Below are 23147 nucleotides of genomic sequence, written 5' to 3'. Positions count from 1 at the left end.
TCCGCATCAGCGCGGAATCCCAGCGGTCCGCGAACGCGCTCAGGAGCCCGTTGGTGCTGCAGCGAACTCGGGCTAGCAGGAGGCGCACCGCTTGCGCATTATTATGAAATAAATAAATCTAAATCGAATCTACTGTTATACAGAGTATGTTAATTTTCAGCTAAATCAAATAATGGAAAACGAGTCTAGTCAGACACTAGTGGCATGTAACCACTTCATTATTAGGATATAAGTCGTCAGTATGCGTAGGACCTAACACGATCTGTTACTTCCCGATTAGAGGCCGAGGTTGCTCTGACAGCGGTTATTGATGGCCGTATTGGCCACATTTACGGCCTAACTAAACTAAACTAAACTAAACTATTTTGTTGATCAGGAAAAGCCGAACGTTACGAAAATACGAAATGGAAAACTTTGTAGACAATAATGTATCACTATTAGAGATTGTTTTTAATGAAATTTTGTGCCTGTTAGAGCGTTTCTTTTATTTTTTGCCATTTTTATATATTGTGACCTTTTTTACCACTTTTGTCTTATTTCTACTCAGAATCACGAGCTCTTTCAATCCTAATGGGATAAAAAAATGTCCCAGAGTTTTTTCCTATTGTGTTACCATTTCCCCATATACTTTGTATGGAAGTAACAAAAAGGTAAATTTTAGGACACTTTTTATCTTCTATAAGGAGGAAAAGGGCTCTCGATCCTGATTAGAAATAACACAGAAGTGGCAAAAAAGGTCACAATATATAAAAATGGCAAAAAATAAAAGAAACGCTCATTATGTCTTGATAATAAAACTGTATTAGATTTATATTTGGACTTCGTAAATACGATCATGTCTCCTTTTACCGCCGGCAGCTCAACTGGCTCTCCATCCGTCGTCGTAGGTCCTTTCGGATCCTTTGTATCCTATTTTCGATCCTGTTTGAGCCTTCTGCTCCTGGATATCTCAAAAGTAAATTCGTCTTCGATACTCCTCGTCCAGGATGTGAGCTGCGTACCTCCCGCGTTCTCAAACTGACCATACCTTCTCACCGTACTGGTTTTATGACTAATTCTTTCGCCGTCCAGGCTAGTCGTCTTTGGAATTCACTCCCTCTAAATATTAGACAAGCTCCAAGTAAGTTTTCTTTTAAGCGGTTGTTGCGTAAGCATTTGCTAAAACAAGAGTTCGAATAATATCCATCATTATTATATTTATAGTATGTATTGTATAAATATGTAGTAGTTTATATATATTTTATTTATTTATGTAGTTTATATGTATAGTTTGCTTTTTTTATATTCACTGAATAGGTATATTTCTCTCTCTGCGCCAATTGTAGATGTCTGTTTGGCCCTATGGTTGACTGGTAGAGAATGCCATTTGGCATTAAGTCCGCCATTTGTACATTTTTGTATATACTTTGTGCAATAAAGTTTAAATAAATAATAAAATAATAAATGTGTACCTAGTGAACTGCAATAGTATCCCATCTTAAAGGCTGGTAACGCACTAACGCACTAGCAACCCTGAAAACAAATTTGCTAAATTTCAGCTTTAATGGGAACCGAGATTACAGACTGATAGACCGACGTCGCGCGTCGGATCAGGTGAAAGTTAAATGAATCCTATAAGTTATTATTATTATTTATTTATTAAGCATTTGTGTGGTGAACACAAGTATTTGTTTCTGTATTTATCTATATAAGTCTATCGCCGCCTAGCAGCCATAATACAAGCTTTGCTTAGTTTGGGGCTAGGTTGATCTGTGTAAGATGACCCCTGATATTTATTTACTTATTTTTTTTTTTTTTTTAATACGTATGTAAGGGAGAGGGGAGGCCTTTGCCCAGCAGTGGGACACACACATGGGCTAGTAAAAAAAAAAAAAAAAAAATACGTATGTAATTTAATTTTAATTATTGTGTATAATTGGTAATAAAAAAAAAACATTAAAACTAACTATGAATTAAAGATTTAAAAACTAAACTAAAATTAAAATAAACCTACTTAAAAATTTAACTATTACTTATAATATTATATAAAAACTAAATTATACTAATAAAATATATGAAAATAAAAAGGAGTTATAAAGAGAATACCCCTTCTAGAACCTCCGCCTGCGGCATTGAGCCCATAACGCTGGCTGCGTTACCTCTCTGTATTGCCAGCGATATGCGCTGGGAGAGGTAAGCGCCAGCCCTATGGTCTCCCGAGGCGTCGACCAGCCTTATTTATTTATTTATTTATTATTGCGTAAAAGTACCTAGTACCTAGTGTTAAATTGTAAATAAAGTAATACAAAACACAAGAGGTGCTTGCAAAAAACGAAAGAATCCTTGTATTGGAATTTTCCTTTGTTCTTTCGCAGTCGAATGGACCTGCCATTGGTTGAAAGAAATACGAGTATATCCGTAGAAACAGAGTAGATTTTATTTTTCCACAGTTACAAAAGACGGCGCGATTCGGGAAATGATTTAGAGATTCACTAGATATGAAATAGTAAAGATATGTGACGTTCCACGGCAAAAGGTACCATTGCCCTGGCTGAATATTGGAGCGGTGTTAATAATAGCGTAAGCGCCAGCCGCCTTAAGGTACCTTTTGTCGTAGAACGTCACATATCTTTACTATTTCATATCTAGTGAATCTCTAAATCATTTCCCGAATCGCATCGAGAATCAGCTGAAGGTGCAACATTTGAAAATCAATAAGTAGTAGGTACTTAACCCATTCAGCGCTAATCAAGTAATCGCGATACGTAATCGTTTTGCCTCTACGAAGCATTTCCGCTACATACCGGGAAACCCGTATCGGCTACGACCGTAGCTCAGCGGTGAATGTGTCAAATAAAATCGAGAAGTATAATAATAATAAAGGAATAGTACGGCTATCGATAACGTATAAGGACAGTTTACTAGTAGGTAATAAATAACCAAATGTTTAGTACGTGAAAGCAAACATTGAGTATATAAATGCTGAGTAAATAAATGTTTGTCTAATTCTTTGTTTTGTCATTAACGAGTACAATAAAATTGTATTTGTTTCGTTGTAAGGATTTCGGATTCGTTATAGTAAGGAAAATTTTGAGTCGCTTAACATCAAACTCGGATAAATCCATCTGTCAGATTATGCGATTTTGGTACTTATTTAACAAAAGGTGGTAGAAATTTGTTGAAGGGTCGAATGGATTTAGCCGACTTTGAAGTTACGCAACACATTGTTTGCTAACATGTTTTTGGGTCACCTATATTTGACATCTGTTAACTGTCCAATAGTGCAGTCGTGATTGTCGTGAAAATAGTCAATACTTTAGTCGTAAATCTTCAATTCCGAGCACCCACTGAACCGGAGCCATTCTAGAGCTCGAGAGTGAACGAACCGGAAGGTGAGCGGATACGAAGCGTTATTTAACACATTCATTCATTCAGTCGTGTGGAATGCGAAATACGTTTAGAAGTGGAATTTGAACTTTAAATATATGTTATTAGCATAGCCCGGGTTTTACGGAGCAAAAACGTACCAGTGCTAGTGATTAACTAAATATCGACTCAAGTGTGATATCGATAGCAAGCAATTTCTAAATGATGATAGCAAAATGTTAATCATCATTGAAGTAACATTGTTATTATGAGGAGTGTTAACTATTTTATTATCTATTTGTAAACCTCTTTTTATTTATTTTTATTGTAACTGTAAATATCTGACATTAAGTCAAGTTTAATTATGCATTGTCATTGTAATTAAAATAACATCGAATAATAATTTAGTTCATTTTATTATAAAAGCGATTATAATATTTATAATATTTAATAATTACGTAATTAAGACAGCACCTTAATTACCCGTGTCACGTATACTTTTGTCGACATTAAATTCTGGCTAGGTACCTAGGTCCTAGAGGTACCTACTAATACGGATTCTAAATTCAGAGACGGAGAAGTGTGGACGTTTAATATCATTTAATATTATTCCGCTATTATATTTCTAAATCTTCATTCAAAACACATAAAATTCATCGCCTTAAGCCTCAAAGCTAATTAAAACTGTCGTTTCAAAGGTTTTAAAGACAAAGACTCGCTTTTCCGGTTCATTATCATCTGAAAAAGCTTTGTATTTTAGCCTTTTCATAGCTTTGAAGATAATTATGACAGCTTTAATCTGTTTATCGATTCGAAAATTATACGACAACGTATCAGACACAACACTAGAATAACTAGGTACTTACCTAGTTATAGGTAGAAGTCTGACTAGAGGTCAAAGATGACCCCACTGTGCCGCGCGCAACTTGATAACGTCTTCAAACAAATCTGTGTCAGATAAAACTGTCCTTAATTTCCGCCACACATTGACTGATTTGTCCACCACACTCATCTAAAAGACCGTTATTTCTACGCTAGATTATTAACAAGAAGGTGAAATAAACAATAGTTTGAAAAAACTAAACAGAGTTGCTTTAGATAGGAATTGAACTAAGTCTAAAACTAAACTAAATTCTGAAACTTGATGCTTATAAATCTTAGTGAGAATTGTTGTCTCAGGATGTACTTGCACTTTTTAATGTAAAAACCATTATTCTCTTTTTAGGAGGTGGCCATAGGAACTCTCTGACAACACAACGAAATTTAATTGTGTCTGGAGTTTTTAGAAATGCCTCGATGAGTATTAGTTGCCTGTGGAAAAAAGTACCTACAGTCAAAGGTAAAAGCTTTGTACCAAAAATATTTTTTTTTCCAAAAACTTATTGTTTTATCTGCCTAATTATGTCTTACCTATTGATTGGGGCTTTTGTCGTCGACATAATATATTATTACCAGAAGCCTCTATTTACCATCAAACTCCGTTTTCAATAAGTGTAAGTGTTTTTCCACTGACTCGGGAAGGGTTTAACAGAGATGTATATTTAATGGAAATGACATTACCTACCGGAAACTCAGGTAAGTATAGATCTATAATACAAATTTATTTTAATACAAATAGGTACATATATTAAACATAAATTTTTAGGAACGATTATCATATTGTGAAATTTGTACAAAAATAATAATGGTGCGTTTTGGACTCGTGATTCTTTTCTATCGAGAGAAAGTTGTTTTATCAGGTTCCGAGTCGATAAAGTTATTAGAGAAACACCTCAAGATAGCTTTGTATATTTTTGGTAACCGTATTATGATCTAAAAAAAGGGCTATGATTTTTTTTAAACTCTGCTGGTTGAACTCACGGCACCTTAAAATAACACATCTCCATAGATTTTGCCATACACAATAAATAAGTAGGTAAGGTGCAGGGGGGATTAAGACCGCGGGGTAATTTAAACTAATCGAAATATCTTCCATGTTTTACATTATTAATTAGAGTCACACACAACACACACAACACATATTTTTCGCTATCTGGACATATATGGCACTCCAGTTAATGTAAAACATAGACGATATTTCGATTAGTTTAAATTATCCCGCAGTCTAAATTGCCCCCCTGCACCTTACCTATACATTTTTAAGTCATTTCCAGCGAATCCTAATCTGGGTTCCGTAAAATATTAACCACGGCCTTCGAGCACTTGCGGACTTGTTAAAATAATTGCCAACGAGTCCCCAAATTACTTTTCACCAACTTGAAACATTTCTTCAGCTAAATTTCCGTAGGTACTTTAGGTTATTGAATTAATTAATTTTGATTAAAACGTTCAGTTAATAATTTGTGGGTTTTCATTAAAAGGAGTCACTTGAACTAATTATGTATTGATAAGTTTTGAGTTTTGCAAAACTTTTGTACAGTCAACTTTCATGGTTATTGCATTTTATTGATAAGTCTGCATCGAGTTTGATAGCACACGCAGTGCAAGTGTTATTTTAAACGTCAAACTTCTAAGAACTGCACTGCGTATGCTATCAAGATAGTTGCAGTCTTTTCTTGGTCTAACTCTACTTAATAAGCGCAAATCTTCCACTGAGTAATCGAACGAGTTACGTAAACGTAAGTAAAGGGTGACTCACGCTAGACCGGGCCGTGTCCGGGCCGGAGCTTCCAGAGCATCGTATTCTATGGAAAGCATCACGTGATCGCCTGTCATGTCATAGAAAAGTATGCGCCGGAAGTTCCGGTTCGGACAACGGCCCGGTCTAACGTGAGTCATCCTTAACTCAGGAGAAAAATAATGTACTTAGGTACTTAATTATTTTTTAAATTGGGATAGACAAATTGAGATTTCGTATTTATACCACCCAAAATGAGTAGCTCTTCAAACCAGCCAAATTTTATCCAATTCTAACCAAAAATGCCTCAAGGGCCTATTTTATATTTAAGCGTTATTAATTTAATTAAGTAGTATCACTGTGTATATCAATTATGTAAATAAATACATCCATCATTAAAAAAACACAAAAAACAATACGCAACAAAACAAAAATAGGCCCAAGAATTTACCTTTTGGTGTAACATGTGTTAATTAGGGTGTTGCTTATTAATTAAGTGGGTGAGACATAGAAAATTTTAACTTCGACGAAATAAGCGACATCCCTAACATGTGTCTTGAGCAAAGGTACTTTACTTATCTTTTCTACTTGCATATAAATTGTTTGAAAAGCCATTTATTTACATATAATATATATACAGTGGTACTACTAATCGAAATTAATAACTAGCTTAAATCCAAAATAGGCCCCTGAGGCATTGTACCAAGGACGCTGGCGGCATTTCCTCGCTGTATCGCAATGCTGATACGTTGTGCGAGGTAGCCGCCAGCTCTTCGGTCACCAGTTACGTCAACCAGACGCTTCGCGATTTCTGCGAACAACTTATGCGCGCTGGGACCCCATGGACCTAGAGTTTCAACTTTGTTTTGAAACTTGTATAAAATACCTAAGTTGTTTTGAAAAAATAAATCGACCAGGCAAAAAATAAATCGGGCTTTACTATAATGGTCTCTGTCCGAGTCAGCAACTTGAACCTAATCTCGCTTAACAGCTTGTTAGGGCGCTGTTAAAGTTCCTCACGTACTAATGGGCCCTTAGCGATAATTTACTGTAAGGTGCTGAAATTAAAGAATTGCAAGTGTCGTTAAAATTAATTCAGTTAACTGCTAAGAATTGCTAAATTATGAAATTTTTAGAAGCGTGAAAAACTCTGCCTCACGATATTTTTGCCTCACCAAGCCTAGCTATTGGAGATATGAGTATTAATTCTCGCGTCACGTCATTTTTCACATCCTTTTTTTGTCATGCCTTACACTTTTACGGTTCGTAATATTTCCAAGTAACTCATTGGTATATTCGACATCAAAATATTTGTCAAATGTATCTACCATATACAGTGTGGAAAAAATTAATGGACCCTGGAGGGAAAGTACCTTAAAACCTTAAGTTACCTAATTTTACTTAGCAACTATTATTTATTTTTTAAAAAGAAACAAAACTGCATTCAAAGTCTTTTTTTAAATTCGCTTGTTTTGCCCGGGAATAAAACCGACTTAAAATTCGAAAAAATATTGAATATTCGACTTTATGGATATTTTGTAAGACTTTGTACCATGATGACGTGTCGGAAGCCGGTGTTAGTCGAAGGTTTTATGAATAGACAGCATTATTTCTAACCTATTTAGTGTCTATTCAACCTTGATTTGAACATTAATTAAGCACACCCCAAGGTAGGCATCAAATTACTAAATTTAGGAAAGCTCGCTATGAAACTGCGCCCTTGGGACGTAATTATGCGTAGCCTCGCTCTATGGTGTGAAATTATCAAATAATATACCAGTTTAAACTAGAAAATTATGAACTCACATTATCAACTTGTAGGTTTTCAGGAATTGATATCACGGGCGTTTCATAAGTCTAATTTCATTGGATACATTTTTGATGATATTTCTGGTTACTAAGTTGTACAACGGGACTTAATCCCGTATTTAAGTTTTCAGATTTACCTCTGACGTTTTGAGGACGTTGTCCCCGTGGTCTCCGTGGTGGTGGTGGTTGTGATGGTCGGTGGGTTGTACAATTTAATAATGTGTAAAAATCGTGTAAGTTTAAATCAGTTATTTATGGTTGTTTGGGCCTTACCAAAAAATCGTAAATATCAAAAAGTCAAAAAACTTGGACATAAATGTGTCCAAACAAAATAGGACGGCAAAAAATTTCTGATGACCCTCAGATACAGAATGCATAATTTTTAGAAATATTTTTTCTTACTTTCACGTCTTTTAAAAATACAACTATAATCTGTAACTAAAAGAAATCTTTGAATTATTCTCTTTTAGCTTCGATAACTTTTGCAAACGATTGTTAAAATTATCAACAATATGCCGCAGAATGTGGAATGAGTTTCCTTTCGCTACGACATGGGATTCTTCAAAAGCCGGTATTTAACATAACTTCATCATCATAATTCATCTTTTCATAATTCCGGTTATCATAATTGTATATATATTGAATATTCAAACACGATGTAAAAATTGTTCTTGAATAAATAAACTGAAACTGAACTTATAGGGAGGGTTCTCAAGGGTCGGCAACGCTTAAGTGGCTCCTGTGATGTTGCTTATGTCCATGGGCGACGACGACCGCTTCCCATCAGGCGGCTCGTCTGCTCGTTTGCTGACTATCACATTAAAAAAAATGTTTTGTTACCGTATTTTTGGGTTAACACTTAACCTGCAGGTAACATATTTAGCTCGCTTGCCTTGCCTTGCTTGTCCATAATCCCAAGAATTTGCCCAGGCCCTTATTTTTACGACAGCCATTTTGATCTCACCTTCCAGCTAATTAGGAAGGTAAACTGAGCCCCAGTTATCTCAGTTAATGGCTAGTCTCTCTATTCTACGACAAGGATTCATTCGGCTATTTGTCGAGGTGAAAATTACATGTTCAAAATAATTGTTTAAATTTTAAATTAAATCTAGTAACTCTTGCTATATTCAAGTAGCCTACTTAAAAGTTACTGCCAAATTACCGCTCTCATACAATATGTTACTTGAGTGCCCATGTCAGATTTCTTGTTATTTCAGAATGTCGTTTTAAAATAAGAGCGTAACCAGGGGTACGAGGAGTTTCGAGACCCTGAACCGCTGTCAAACTTCGGTTTTGTAGGAAGTTTCCTTTCTGTATGGTAGTACTATTAATTATTCTGTGGCGTAAATCCGATTTTGTAGCGGTGACTACATACGTGTGACTAATCACTTACACTCAAAAGTTATATGTGCTAGAAAACGGGCCACTTTGTGTAAAATAATACTTCAAAGAAAAAGCGTTTTTACATTGTCTGATCCGATATCCAAATAAATAGGTATTTATATCATTTAAATCAATATAAAAAATACGCTTTTAATATTTTTAATTCCTTGTATTCGTATCTGACTTCCCATATCGGTCAATGTGAAATCGCTCTGAGAGTACTCTTGAGAGTATTTACATTACCTACCTACTTACACGTTACTTTTCAAAGAAGTTCCTGCTAAGCAGACAAGCATCAGATTGATTGATCGTATGCCTAAACCTGACACCTAAGTATGACGTGGCCTAAAATCTTAAAAGCATTTATATGTTGCGTTCTATTAAGTTCTTTTAGTTATATTAAGAACTAGCGACCCGCCCCGGCTTCGCTCGGGTTCACAAAACCTTAACAAATTATACACCTAAACCTTCCTCAAGGATCACTCTATCGATTGGTGAAAACCGCATGAAAATCCGATCAGTATTTTTTGAGTTTATCGCGAACATACCAACCGACAGACGCGGCGGGTGACTTTGTTTTATAAGGTGTAGTGATAGGGTAATTCGCCAGTTACTGGCCACCGGCCAGTAACTGGCCACCGGCCAATAACTGGCCACCCTGAACTAAAATTGAATTCTATTCACCTATAAACAGAATTCATTTTAGTATGAGGTTTCAATAACTGACCAGCCTTCAATAACTAGCCACCTTATACTAAAATGAATTCTGTTTATAGGTGAATAGAATTCATTTTTTGTCTAGGGTGGCTAGCTACTAACAGGTGGCCAGTTACTGGCGAGTTACCCTACCTAAACTTTACGCGTATTTAATAAAATACAGGTATTTTTGTTTCATCTAAAATATAAAATCGTTTTACCAAAAACAACACTTTTGTAAATCGAAACAAAAATAAATGGCAGTTAATGCTCAATACATCAAATGTCTACAAAGGCTATTAAGCCAAAAAGTAAATAATACATTACGAATTCTAACAACATCGTAAAATAAACTTGAAGTACAATTGATAAGCAACCTTACGTCTTGTAGCATAAGGTTTGCTTTCGAAAGTGTGGTATAAGAGAAATATGAGATTGAAGTAGTGGACTATAGATTGTGTACTTTGCTTGCGCGAAAACACTCCGATATTTTCAAGGAATATCGTGGGAAAAAGGGCAGATTGCCGGATGGGCCACGGTGAAAATATCAGACACAGTATTTTATTTCTACTGTTAAAACTTGTTTTCGCAAAGTGTCTTGGTGAAAACTAGTTTTGATTAGTTAAAACAAAAAAAGCTTTTGATGGCATGCACGAAAAAGTGTCACGTTGTGGACAGATCTCCATGGTAACGTTGTGAACAGATCTCCATGGTAACGTTATGGACAGATCTCCATGGTAACGTTACGGCAATTTTTCATCAATGTTTTCTTATGACGTTATTACGCAAAACTATCGTCCGTAAACCGACATAAGTTCAATTCTGCCATGCAGAGTCAATTTTAAGTTTTTCGTTATGTAGTCTTAAAAAAAGCTTTGTTTGTGTCATGTGTATCGTCAAAACCAGTTTTCACCAAGGCACTTTATGAAATCTAATTTTGACTAAAAAATCCCAGTTAAAACTAGTTTTCACCGAGGCCTTACGAAAAACTAGTTAGCCTGTGCAACTGCCAACTTAGCAGTGTCCAACTGAAATATTCGCTAACGTCTGTTTTATACAACTCGCTCGCACTAATATGCAAGTACGAGCGAAATGCATAGAAATTAAGTTAAGTACAGCACGCTAGCTAATTATGTCAGTGTCAATCTGGTGGTAGTCGTATAGTTTTTCGGCATTGCACGACTGGCGACGGCGGCGGCGGCAACCATAGGTTGGAGCGAGACACAGCGATCGGACCTTTCGTTCCCATCTATGGTTGCCGCCACCGTCGCCAGTCGCGCAATGTCGTGGACGAGCCGTTAATTAGGGAAAAGGCGTTATCACGAAAAACGGGTTTTACGGTAACATTATGTATGTTAGCACACTCTTCTTCTTTAATCCTCGCCTTATCCCGTTACAAGGGGTCGGCTTTCGTAATCTTGAGGCGCCACATTATTCGCTGATAAGCGTCGTCGCCTGTGGAACGACTTGTAGTGTAGGGAAAAGTCGAAGGAACAAGGCGCGGCAGGTCACCAATGTGGTGGTCAGACCTAGTCAAAAGTACATTCAATGGACCACTCCATGAATGTACAAGAATAGCTACAGTACGGGAGGAATGACGACGGATTATGAAGCTTGCCACCGGCCCTGATATGACGACCACGACCACTCTGACAAGAGTGTGACGACAAAGAAGAAGCGTCGTCACTGGACAGGCCCAACTCCTTCATATCTCTCCGGACATTCTTCGTCAGCCAGGTAGTTACTGGCCTGCCCCTTCCTCCCTTTGCTGTATGTTAGCACACTGGATTCAATATTTTCACTGTTATTAAAACGTTAGGGACCTCGTGTATGGTTTCAGATATGCACACTTTTGTTATCTAAGGAGCAAATACTGACAGTAGATCCCGCGGGCTTAACCAAACAGAAAAGATTCTCTGGATTCATTTTCTGCACGTTTATTTATTTGTAAATGAAATCCATGAAAAGGTACTCCTTTATTCAAATTACTCATCTTTGGTACAGTCGCCGTCAGATATATCGGAGCGCCCGAGGTGCTCAAAAATATCTGAACACGCGCTCTAGCGCCTTGACAATAGAGGCGTGCTCAGATATTTGTGAGCACCTTAGCCGCTCCTATGTATCTGATGGCGACTGTACCGCGACTACTGGAAATAGTATAATGTATAGTAGTAGTATAATTGTAGAAAATAAATGAGGGCGCCACTTCCAACGTAACTGGCACATTTGTAACGTAAAATGCTTAAACATGGCAACAATTTAGTATGGATTTTTTAAGAGCCATTTTATTTAAATTTCTACTATTTCATGTCGTATGCGGCTGATTTCTATTATACTTCGTTATCTATCTATCTATCTAATACCTTTAAACGAGCAATTCTTGTATATTTATTTATATACATATTTCGTGAATCTCGGAAAAGGCTCTAACGATTTCGATGAAATTTGCTATAAGTATGGGCATTTTAGGGGGCGATAAATCGATCTAGCCAGGTCTTATCTCTGGGAAAACGCACATTTTTGAGTTTTTATATGTTTTCCGACCAAAGCTCGGTCTCCCAGATATTTTCATGAAAAAGATTCTATATAACATGGTCGAAGGATACCCGCAGACATATTTGCTTGAATTATTAGCCCTTTCTTCCTTCTTACGATCTTAGACGCAGTCTCCATTCTCCTCACGTCCCACGAGAAATCAACGACTTTAAGCCTTATTACAAAATGAATAAGATTGCATTTAGATTGTAAAGCAACCACACTTTATGCCATTCTATTTACGAGTTTAGTCGTTAAGTTACGCATGAAATCAAATGAATTGGAACTTAAGCTCTATGTTACAAGATTCAATTTTGGTTGTTTGATAACGAATATTTGTGACTTTGTGAGGGCTATTAGAGATTTACCGTCGCTTTTGTGGCGAGTTAATTAATTACCTTCTTAGATTTAATCTTTGTTCTCGCCCTTTTTAAGTTAAATGTAAAGAGTCCAATAATAGAATGAAATGAATCACTGGGTTATTAGGAAAGTTATTGTTCCATTTAGGTCAGTGCGCTTTAGGGGGTATTGTCATGTCATAATCATGGACTGGTGGAAGCAAAACCATTGTTGTTTAGACGATGAAGCAAAAAATAAGCAAAATAAAACTGTAACACAAAGACCAAAAGTTGGGAATCCTGACGGCCCGATTCGAACTTTAAGATACGTCAATTATATATCTAGAAACGATATGGATTGTCAGTATCGAATGTGACGTTTCTTCAAACAAAAACGTCACTTTTGACACTGACACATCTAATCCATATCGTTTCTAGATCTATTAATTGAAGTATCTTAGAATACAATACAATACAAATATCTTTATTTCGCTTTAAAATGTGGTACAAAAAGATGTTATAAAAGTATATCGTGGTCACACACATTCCACCAGAAGCTAGCATGCAAAACTATTCTAAAAAGTACCTAAATATAAAAAGTAGCAAGAAAAAAAAGAAAGAAAGAAGAAGAAGTTCGAATCGGGCAGTTATTCTATAAAACTTTATTATATTGAATTTTTGAAATAAGAGGTAATTTTATGAAATATGAGGCAAAGAAGCAGATGATTTGCCTGATGTAAGCAATCACCGTCGCCCATGGACACCTGCGACACCAGAGGGGTTGTGAGTACGCTGCCGCCTTTAAGATGGGAGTATGATATTTTCCTTTAACTTACACTTGCCCTTGCATCTGGGCATTTGTATTTAAAGTTGTACCCCAACTTACATTTTAGATTTTGGAATTTTTATATTTTATTCCACTAAGAATCATCCTGATACAAGAAAAAAAGTGTCCCCAAAATTTCATACATATTTTTACTGTCCGTTTTGTTACGGTCATAGAAGGTTGTATTGAAAACCGTAACCAAATAGACCAAAATTTTTAGAGACACGTTTTTTCTCAGTAAAAATGGAAAACCTCGTGATTCTGAGTGGAAATAATACGAAAATTCCCAATTCTAACACAAAAAAATTTGGTACAACTTAAAATAAAAAAAATCACCTTTGCAATTATCCGAATACTAACAGCTGTACTTGCAACCATATCCAGCGTGCAGATGTTATAAAGTACTTGGGTTTGCTGGTAGATGAAAGGCTCGATTTCAAGCATCACATTCATAAACTTGCCGCGAGAGTTAGCAAATCCATCCCAATTTTCAAAAAGTTACGTAAATCTGCAGATAGCTCTCTTATCAAATTGGTCTATATCGCGCTGTGCCAGTCTGTGTTTGGTTATTGTATTACCGTGTGGGGCAGTGCGCATAAGACCACGATGTTGGAAATGGAAAGGGCCCAACGCTCTGTTTTAAAAGTTATGTTAAGGAGACCCTTTCGATTTCCAACTTCTGAACTCTACGCTGAAGCTAAGATCCTGACTGTTCGGCAGTTATTTTTGCACAGAATCGTTTTGCTTACACACAAATCGTCTACGACTTGTTACGTCTCACTTCTCAAAAAGCGAATCTTTAACCTACGATTTAAACGATTTGGGGACCACCTTAAGGCTTCAACCTACAATGCCATGCTAAAGCATTGTCATCTCAAAGGCAGATCGGTTATTGAGGCCAAAAAGCTAACCTACACTCTTCTTCAATCACTAACCTACTTGGAGACAGAAGCTATACTAAGTAATATTTTATAACGTACGCAAAAATTTAAGTGTAATTTTTGAGTAAATTTATAACTTGCATGCTATAGCATTATATAAAACCTAGCTATTACGTAACTAAATCCAAATACTGAACAAATCTAACCGGTTCCCCGCGATACAGGTCTCACCTAGTGCGGGGGCCCCTGGTAAATATGTAAACCATAGTTTATTGGTAAATAAATGATTTTATTTATTTTTATTTATTTATTTATTTAAATAGTCTCTTGCATTAATTTAAATCAAACCAATCTGAAATGAAATGCTCGTACCTAATAAAATATGTAACATGTAACTACCTACCGGATCAAATACGCTACATATGTGCCTTTGTGCAGTACATATGTAGTTGGTAATATATAATCCGCATTCCCCCAAGAGATCGGCTTAGTTCCGAGACCGAGGCATATAATGATTATTATATTGATATATTACTGTAATACCATATTATTGCGCAGTACATCATGGAGTGTATTCTAATTTAAAGACCCGTGGTTTCAGGTTCTTCTCTCACTGAGCGTATACCTAAGCGTGAGCAAGACGGCTGTGCACGCCCTGGATCGCGGATAATTAATTATCATGTTTCTAAATTGTTACTTTTAGTAAGTTTTAACAGAAAAAGTAATCATTGAGTTCGATTAAAATACATAGTTATTTACTTACGATACAAGTGCGGAAAGTAGGAAACTCGCAACGAGTGAACGAGTTACCTATTCGCACGTGTATCGTACAGTCGTTTTTAAAGTACAATATGCATTGGCCCTTTAAATAATTTTCGACAAAGGCACGGAAGCTGCTTATTTCCGCATTAGTAAGTAAATGGTACCATTTTTTTCTGAAACCCCCATGTTCGTGATTTTTGATGGCAACGTACGTTCGAATTGGCGTGTTAGAGCTTTACAATCTATTGGTGGCATTTTATGGTCCATAAATACGGCTCGTAACTACCTACGTAGCGATCGCTGAAAACTCTTCGCCGAGATATTATCGGTAAAAGTTTAGTTGTGATGTTATTACTTGTAGGTTATATTTTAAAATGATGGTTATGGTTAAGGAAATTGTACAATCAAGAAACATTTTATATTAATCACTACACCTTATCAAAGTCCCCCGCCGCGTCTGTTTGTATGTTCGCGATAAAAGTGTCAAGCTATCACGGTTCATGAGATACAGCCTGGTGACAGACAGACGGACAGTGGAGTCTTAGTAATAGGGTCCCGTTTTTACCCTTTGGGTACGGATCCCTAAAAAGCCCCGCGCTCTTAAATGTTTTTTAAAATATAATTCCGGAAATAACGGAGCATTTTCGTATAAATAATCCGCTTGTCATCATTAAATTTGCATATCACGGAGCTTATTGATAAAGTGAATGCGATTAATGTTATATGACATTTCACATTTAACATTTATTTTGTTTTCATAAACTTAAATCGGATTATGTATGCCGCTGTGGCATTTTGTTACTTTGTATCTTGTATAAGTACCTATTGCTGCTTTATTTTGAGTTTTATTCTACAGGACTTGACTGAGTATTTAGACTTTGAGTTACTATTTGGAAACTTGAGTTCGTTTAACCCTTAAACAGGCCTGACACTTTTTTTTAGAATTGAATATTGATAACCTCGGACAGACAGACATGGCGAAACTATAAGGGTTCCCTAGTTGACTACGGAACCCTAAAAACGACCATTTTCTGTCAATTTGTAAGTTTGACAACTAAAACGTGGCAGTAATTTATTTTGACACATCCATTTTTTGGCGTTCGGAAATCGGTTACATTATAGACTATACGTAACTGACAATTAGTGGTCCATATAACTCTGCTTGTCAAAAAAAATGCAATGGATGTCGAAGTCTTTATAATAGAACTATAATAGAGTCTTTTGTGACACGCTCTAAGCAGCAGTTTACTATAATATGGCCCGGAGATATTCGTCCAGTTAAATACTTTTCAGGCCTCATACTTTTGCGATAAATGCATTTTTTAATCATTCAATTCAAAACCACTACGCAAATATAAATACACAGTATTTGGGTCAAACAGATCACTGTGTTATGTCTTTCCTGTAGACACACACAAGAGTTAAGGGCTATAAAGGTTAATTTTCTTATTTAACCCTTATCCACGTGAAAAGGTCCTCCTTTTATTTAGAGAACTATGATAAAATCATTACTTACATGCCCACGAGCTGTTAACTATTGCCCACAGGAGAGAAAACTAGTGTGTTATCGCGAACAGTCCATTTTTCTAAATAAAAGGAGGACCTTTTCACGTAGATAAGGGTTAAATAAGAAAATTAACCTTTATAGCCCTTAACTCTTGTGTATGTCTACAGGAAAGACATAACACAGTGATCTGTTTGACCCATTTATATCAATAACAGTATATCAACCGCCTTGCTTGAGCGAGAGCTACCAGGTCTGTAAATACTCATCATTCTCCAGTGACTATTGCGATGTTTGGAATGTAAACTCCAATCCTTGTGCGGTTGGTCTGAAATAAACATAATAATCATATAGCTTTAATTAGTTCGGGACTAGATCGATCTGTGTAAGATTGTCCCCAAATTTTCATTTATTTAAAATTTACATTTGAAGAGAATACTATTCTAATGATGACGAGATTGTTAATCTTAGAATATAATGATTGTATGTATATTTCAATACATACTTAGATACGTAGGTAGATAACATCCATAGCCCAGTAACAAATGTTTAATAAATGCGTTTACGGGGATTCGGATCCGGGACCTCCTGCTTTCGTTACCTGCTGTTTCAAAAATTTATTAATGTCACATATTAACTTATTAAGCAAAAACACTTATCTTGATTGCACTGCGTTATGCTTTAATTTAAAATAAACAATTTGTTATGATGTTAAACTGATTTTGATATGACCTTGACGATTATCTTGGTCTCGCATCTCACTTCATTTTGCTTGCGCCAATCAGCTTGATCCATCAATGTCGTATCTTGACTCTGTATCTTTAGGTATTTAAATAAAAGTAAACAAAATCTACCCTCAAATGCTCCTTAAGTCAGTTGAGGCCTGCTGTAGATGAAAACATTACGTGATCAAATAATGTAAGGTTAAAGTCAGGTCGTTCAGTGACAGATCCATGCGCTTTTGTATTTGTTTGGTTAACCAATAAATCGTATAACTACCCGAAAATGTACAATTGTTTGTTTACTTTTATTTAAGGGGGTTTTCAGAAAAAATGGTACTTACTTTTTTCGAAATCCGTCAACTTTTGGGTTATTTAGACTCGGAATCACGAGTACTATTGAATGAGACAAAGAAAAAAAGTGTCCCCAGTTTTTCATATACATTTTGGGTGTCAGTTTTGTATCGGTCCATGCAAAATGCGTTACAAAAATGACATTTTTTTGGGACACATTTTATTTAATTTTAAATCGATAGTCCTCGTGATTCTGAGTAGATAAAACCCAAAATGGTACAGTTTTAAGTGAAAATGCCCTTAAATACCTAAAGATACAATATATAAAAAGGATCAAAACCATAACAAATAGTTAAATCCGAATTGGGATCCCGGTATGTTTGTAATGTCAATACTGTAGTATATCACAATACTACATGTAGGTAGACATAACTAATAAATAAGTTATACCTAGATATAAATATATGGGTATGCCGCTCGCGCTTGACCATGTTTTTAGTTTAGAATAAACCGCCATTGAAGTCACATCGTGTTTCTTTATACCGCCCTTTAGAGCTGTTTCCCACTGACGTCCAGTTTTTTGCGGGTACGGTTTTTTGCAGGATCCATTTTTCTGTCTGCAAACAGAATCCTCGTGTGAAATTTACTATATTAACGGTACTACTACTAAAACGGTATCCTGCAAAAAACCGTACCCGCAAAAAACTGGACGTCAGTGGGATTATATCATTTGGCGCAGTCGGTAGGATACGAACCTACGCTCCCAAAGGGAATCTGATTTCCAATCACAGTACACATACAAAAAGAAAAAGTATATTTGACAGTACAAATACGAGTCCTCGTGCGGTTGGTAATCGCAAATAAGCACAGTGTAAGTACAACCAGTACTTTGACTGTCTTGTTTGAGTATGAACCAATTCATAAATTCTCTGAGATAGGTGCGTCACTGCAATGTTTGTGTTTTAAACATGAATTGGGTAAGTATTGCTTGGTCTACGCAAAGAAGCACAGTATAGATGTTACAACCAGTACCTTGACTGTTTTCTTTGAATATGAGCCACCTCATAATGCCTGATATAGTGCCTCACCAACCCCGTAATCGCGAAAAAATATTTACTTTTCCATAGAAAATGGACCAGCCAAAATGTATGAAACAGCCAAATTTTTTTTTACGATTTCAAAGTTGCCCAGTATAATCCCAAAACCTCCCTGGCAACGGGAATGCACTTATTTTTAGGCCAACCTGTATATTGACTGTATATTTTATACTCGTAAACCCGCTAGTACAGTTATTTATTTAACCTGAAACCACTTTATTTATTTATTAAACCCGCTAGTACAGTTGGCTCGCAATGTTTGTGTTAAAACGGGAGACCAGTAGGTATACATGCGGTTGGATTTATTTGCATATAAATACAGAATTCGTATAAAAACCGTATTGAATGTGCCACATCGCACCACATCGCAGTCATTTTTTTTTCCTTTTGTGTATGTATTGTATAACTGTGGACTCATACTGAAATAAATGGTATTCTATTCTATTCTATTCTATTCTATTCTACATAGGTAAGGTATTTTCAGGCGAATTGGAAGAAAAAAGTTCTATACGTTGAACTACATGTGTTATGAGCTTATGAAGCCATAAGCACTGGTGGCCTAGTAAGAGACTGGCCTAGCCTGGTAAGAGCGTGCGACTTTCAATCCGGAGGTCGCGGGTTCAAACCCCGGCTCGTACCAATGAGTTTTTCGGAACTTATGTACGAAATATCAGTTGATATTTACCAGTCGCTTTTCGGTGAAGGAAAACATCGTGAGGAAACCGGGCTAATCCCAATAAGGCCTAGTTTCCCCTCTGGGTTGGAAGGTCAGATAGCAATCGCTTCCGTAAAAACTAGTGCCTACGTCAATTCTTGAGATTAGTTGTCAAGTGGACCCCAGGCTCCCATGAGCCGTGGCAAAATGCCGGCATAACATAGATCATAAAATCCCCCCACTATGTTTAAAATTCGCTAAGCGATTAAGCAATATGAACGAAACCAACATTGCACATTGTTTATTATAATATGATTTTCTCAATTACACACTTACTTAAAGGAGGTACCAACCATCAAACGAATTTAACAAATACCTATATTTCTCTTTCAAATAGAAAAAGTTTCAATAACACATTCTAAAAAAACTGTGTATAACATAAGTAGTTCATACACGGCTGGATCAAGGGTATTGCGCACCCTTAATAATACTCGAGGACAACCTAAATCCTCCATTTTAGATTTACAAACTCCAATATTGTTCACAACTTCACATGACCTCTGTGAAACTATAAAATATCCGATCAAATCCTCTATCTAAATCAGCAACAACTTTGCGAATAAGCCAAAAAACTTTCGGGCCTCACTAAAATAATCCTGGCCAATGAACTAGATGCCGCACACGAGAAAAAACACCTTATCTATCAAAAGAATTCGTTCAAAATTCATTCTTAATTTAAAAGAGCTTCGGTTGAGGATAAAAAAGAGATGATTTGGATTCGGTCTTTTATTTTTTCTGAAAGGTGGCACGTAAATCCGAGCAATGCACACTCCTGCTATAACATTACCATTTTATTACCGTGTTTTGGCTGTTTTAATACTGTTTTTCTCTTAATTTTTCTGTGCCTCTGTTGGAAATGGGATTTTTAAGGTTTTACTTTGGACAAAGAATAATTGCTGAGCTAATTACATTATGTCTCTGTTAGACAAGGGACATTCTGAAGATGAATTGCTCCGTTGTAAGGTTTTAAAAGCTGAATAAAATAGCTTTTTCTCAAACATGCAATGAAATGTCGTCACTCCGGGCGTTATATCAGGCTTCGAAGTATCACGTTTAGGGCGGAGCAACTCCAGAGAACTGTAAAGGAATTTCATACAAAATTTAAGGCCTAGGCCGGGAAGTAATTTTTTTTTTAATTTCCATTTCACAGATATGTGTGACACACCATCGTGGCATTCAGCCATTAAAGTGATAACACACTATCGCACCGCTTTAAAAAAAACTATAGGCAGTTTATGGTTTATGGTACGATTTCTTTTTTTTTAATCTTTATAGGGCTGTATCTCCTAAGCCGTGCGTCACAGAGCAAAAATAATAAAATGTTCGTTCCTCTGTAAGAAACCCTTAATTAATATTAAAAAAAAACACACACACAAAAAAGAAAAAAAAAATAACAAATAAAAACTTTATAATGCTGTGTCTCCTAAACCGTACGTCGTAGCGCAAAAATAATCAAATTTCCGTTCCCCTTTAGGAAACCCCTTAATAACATTTAAAAAAACACAAGAAAAGAAAAAAAAGAAAAAATAAGCAAAAAAAATATTTATAGGGCTGTATCTCCTAAACCATGCGTCGTAGCGCAAAAATAATAAAATGTTCGTTCCTCTGCAAGAAACCCTTAATTAATATTTAAAAAAAAAGCACAAAAAAGAAAAAAAAATAACAAAAAAAACTTTATAATGCTGTATCTCCTAAACCGTACGTCGTAGCGCAAAAATAATCAAATTTTCGTTCCCCTCTAGGAAACCCCTTAATAACATTTAAAAAAACACAAGAAAAGAAAAAAAAAAGAAAAAAAAATATTTATAGGGAACCCTTAATTAATATTTAAAAAAAAACAAAAAAGAAAAAATAATAAATAAAAACTTTATAATGCTGTATCTCCTAAACCGTACGTCGTAGCGCAAAAATAATCAAATTTTCGTTCCCCTTTCGGAAACCTCTTAATATTTAAAAAAACAAGAAAAGAAAAAAAAAAACAAAAAAAAAATATAGGGCTGTATCTCCTACACCATGCGTCGTAGCGCAAAAATAATAAAATGTTCGCTCCTCTGTAAGAAACCCCTAATTAATATTAAAAAAAAAAACTAAAAAAAAAAGATAAAAAAAAACTAAAAATACTTTATAATGCTCTTAAATTGTGCGTCGTAGCGCAAAAATAATAAAATTTTCGTTCCCCTTATGAACCCCACGCACTGAATAACCTATCACATTAGGACATGAAACAATCATCATCATCAATTTTTATTATTATTTCATTGCATGTTTAAGAAAAGCACTATACATACCTCGGCGTGAAAAGGGGTTGTCGGCCTCATAACTATCCGGCCTCACTAGTAATGTACTATAAAACAACCATTGCGAAGGAAGCCGATGTTTATGTACACACGACGAAATGTACATAGTCGAAGCTTCGAAAAATGGACCATATTGACTGACACTTATCTGAAACATATCACTGTAACCCTTCTTCGTAAATACACCACACCCGCAGCTTTGAATATTAGCACACAATTAAAAAAACCAGCCAAGTGCGAGTCGGACTCGCGCACGAAGTTTCGTACCACTACGCAAAAAACGACAAAAAAATCACGTTTGTTGTATGGGAGCCCCACTTAAATATTTATTTTATTTTGTTTTTAGTATTTGTTGTTATAGCGGCAACAGAAATACATCATCTGTGAAAATTTAAACTGTCTAGCTATCACGGTTCTTGAGTTACAGCCTGGTGACAGACAGACGGACAGACGGACAGACGGACAGCGGAGTCTTAGTAATAGGGTCCCGTTTTTACCCTTTGGGTACGGAACCCTAAAAAGCGCCGTATAGTTACAATATCAAGCCACATTTTTTGTGAAGTTGATAATTGAATGAATTTCTACCACTCTCTTAAGGCCCCTGTACACAATGGGCCAGCGCCGGCCAATCCAAGGGACGCAGCCATGCGGTAGAATGAGATAGCAATATCACTTGCTCCCTCTAACGCATATATGCGTCCCCCAGACTCGCCCACGCTGGCCCATTGTGTACAGGGGCCTTTAGGTGTTGGTGATGACTTATTTTCTGGAAAGGATATTCGGCTGAATCTCATGTAATTTACAATATTATTTATTTACGATTGCACGAGTTTATATTTCACTTCTAATATCTTAAATAAATCATTAATAGATAGCATTAAGAGCTCAAAGTTTGGTAAACTTTGGCATCCATACTTCGCTTTAATTGCAAAAGTACTAGGGCGGAAAGTTCATGAATGCAGTTATGAACATTTATCTCGGTCCCGGATGGCTATTAAACCTATCTATGCTTTAAAAATGATAATATTGTCCTGAATGTAGGCCAATGGGATTCAATGCGACATATCTAACGTGCTCCGCAGTATATAAATAGCAACAGGAAAGTGGAGTGGAGTTTATCGGTAATATTGGTCATAATCGGCGATCGAAATCAGCGAGCCAAAAAGGCCGATCTGTGTAAAATTGTCCCCAATTATTTATTTATTTATACTATTTAGTGCCACAGTATAGCTAGAAACACTTATCACAGTTGCAATAACGTGGTGCAGTAGAACGGAACGTAAACAACCTGTGCACTATCTGATACCTAGCTTTCCATTACCACACCTT

The sequence above is a fragment of the Cydia splendana genome, chromosome 14, assembly GCF_910591565.1.
Source record: "Cydia splendana chromosome 14, ilCydSple1.2, whole genome shotgun sequence".
In the NCBI taxonomy this organism is placed as follows: Eukaryota; Metazoa; Arthropoda; class Insecta; order Lepidoptera; family Tortricidae; genus Cydia; species Cydia splendana.
The sequence above is the reverse complement of the archived record's forward strand: the minus strand, read 5'-3'. Positions refer to the sequence as shown.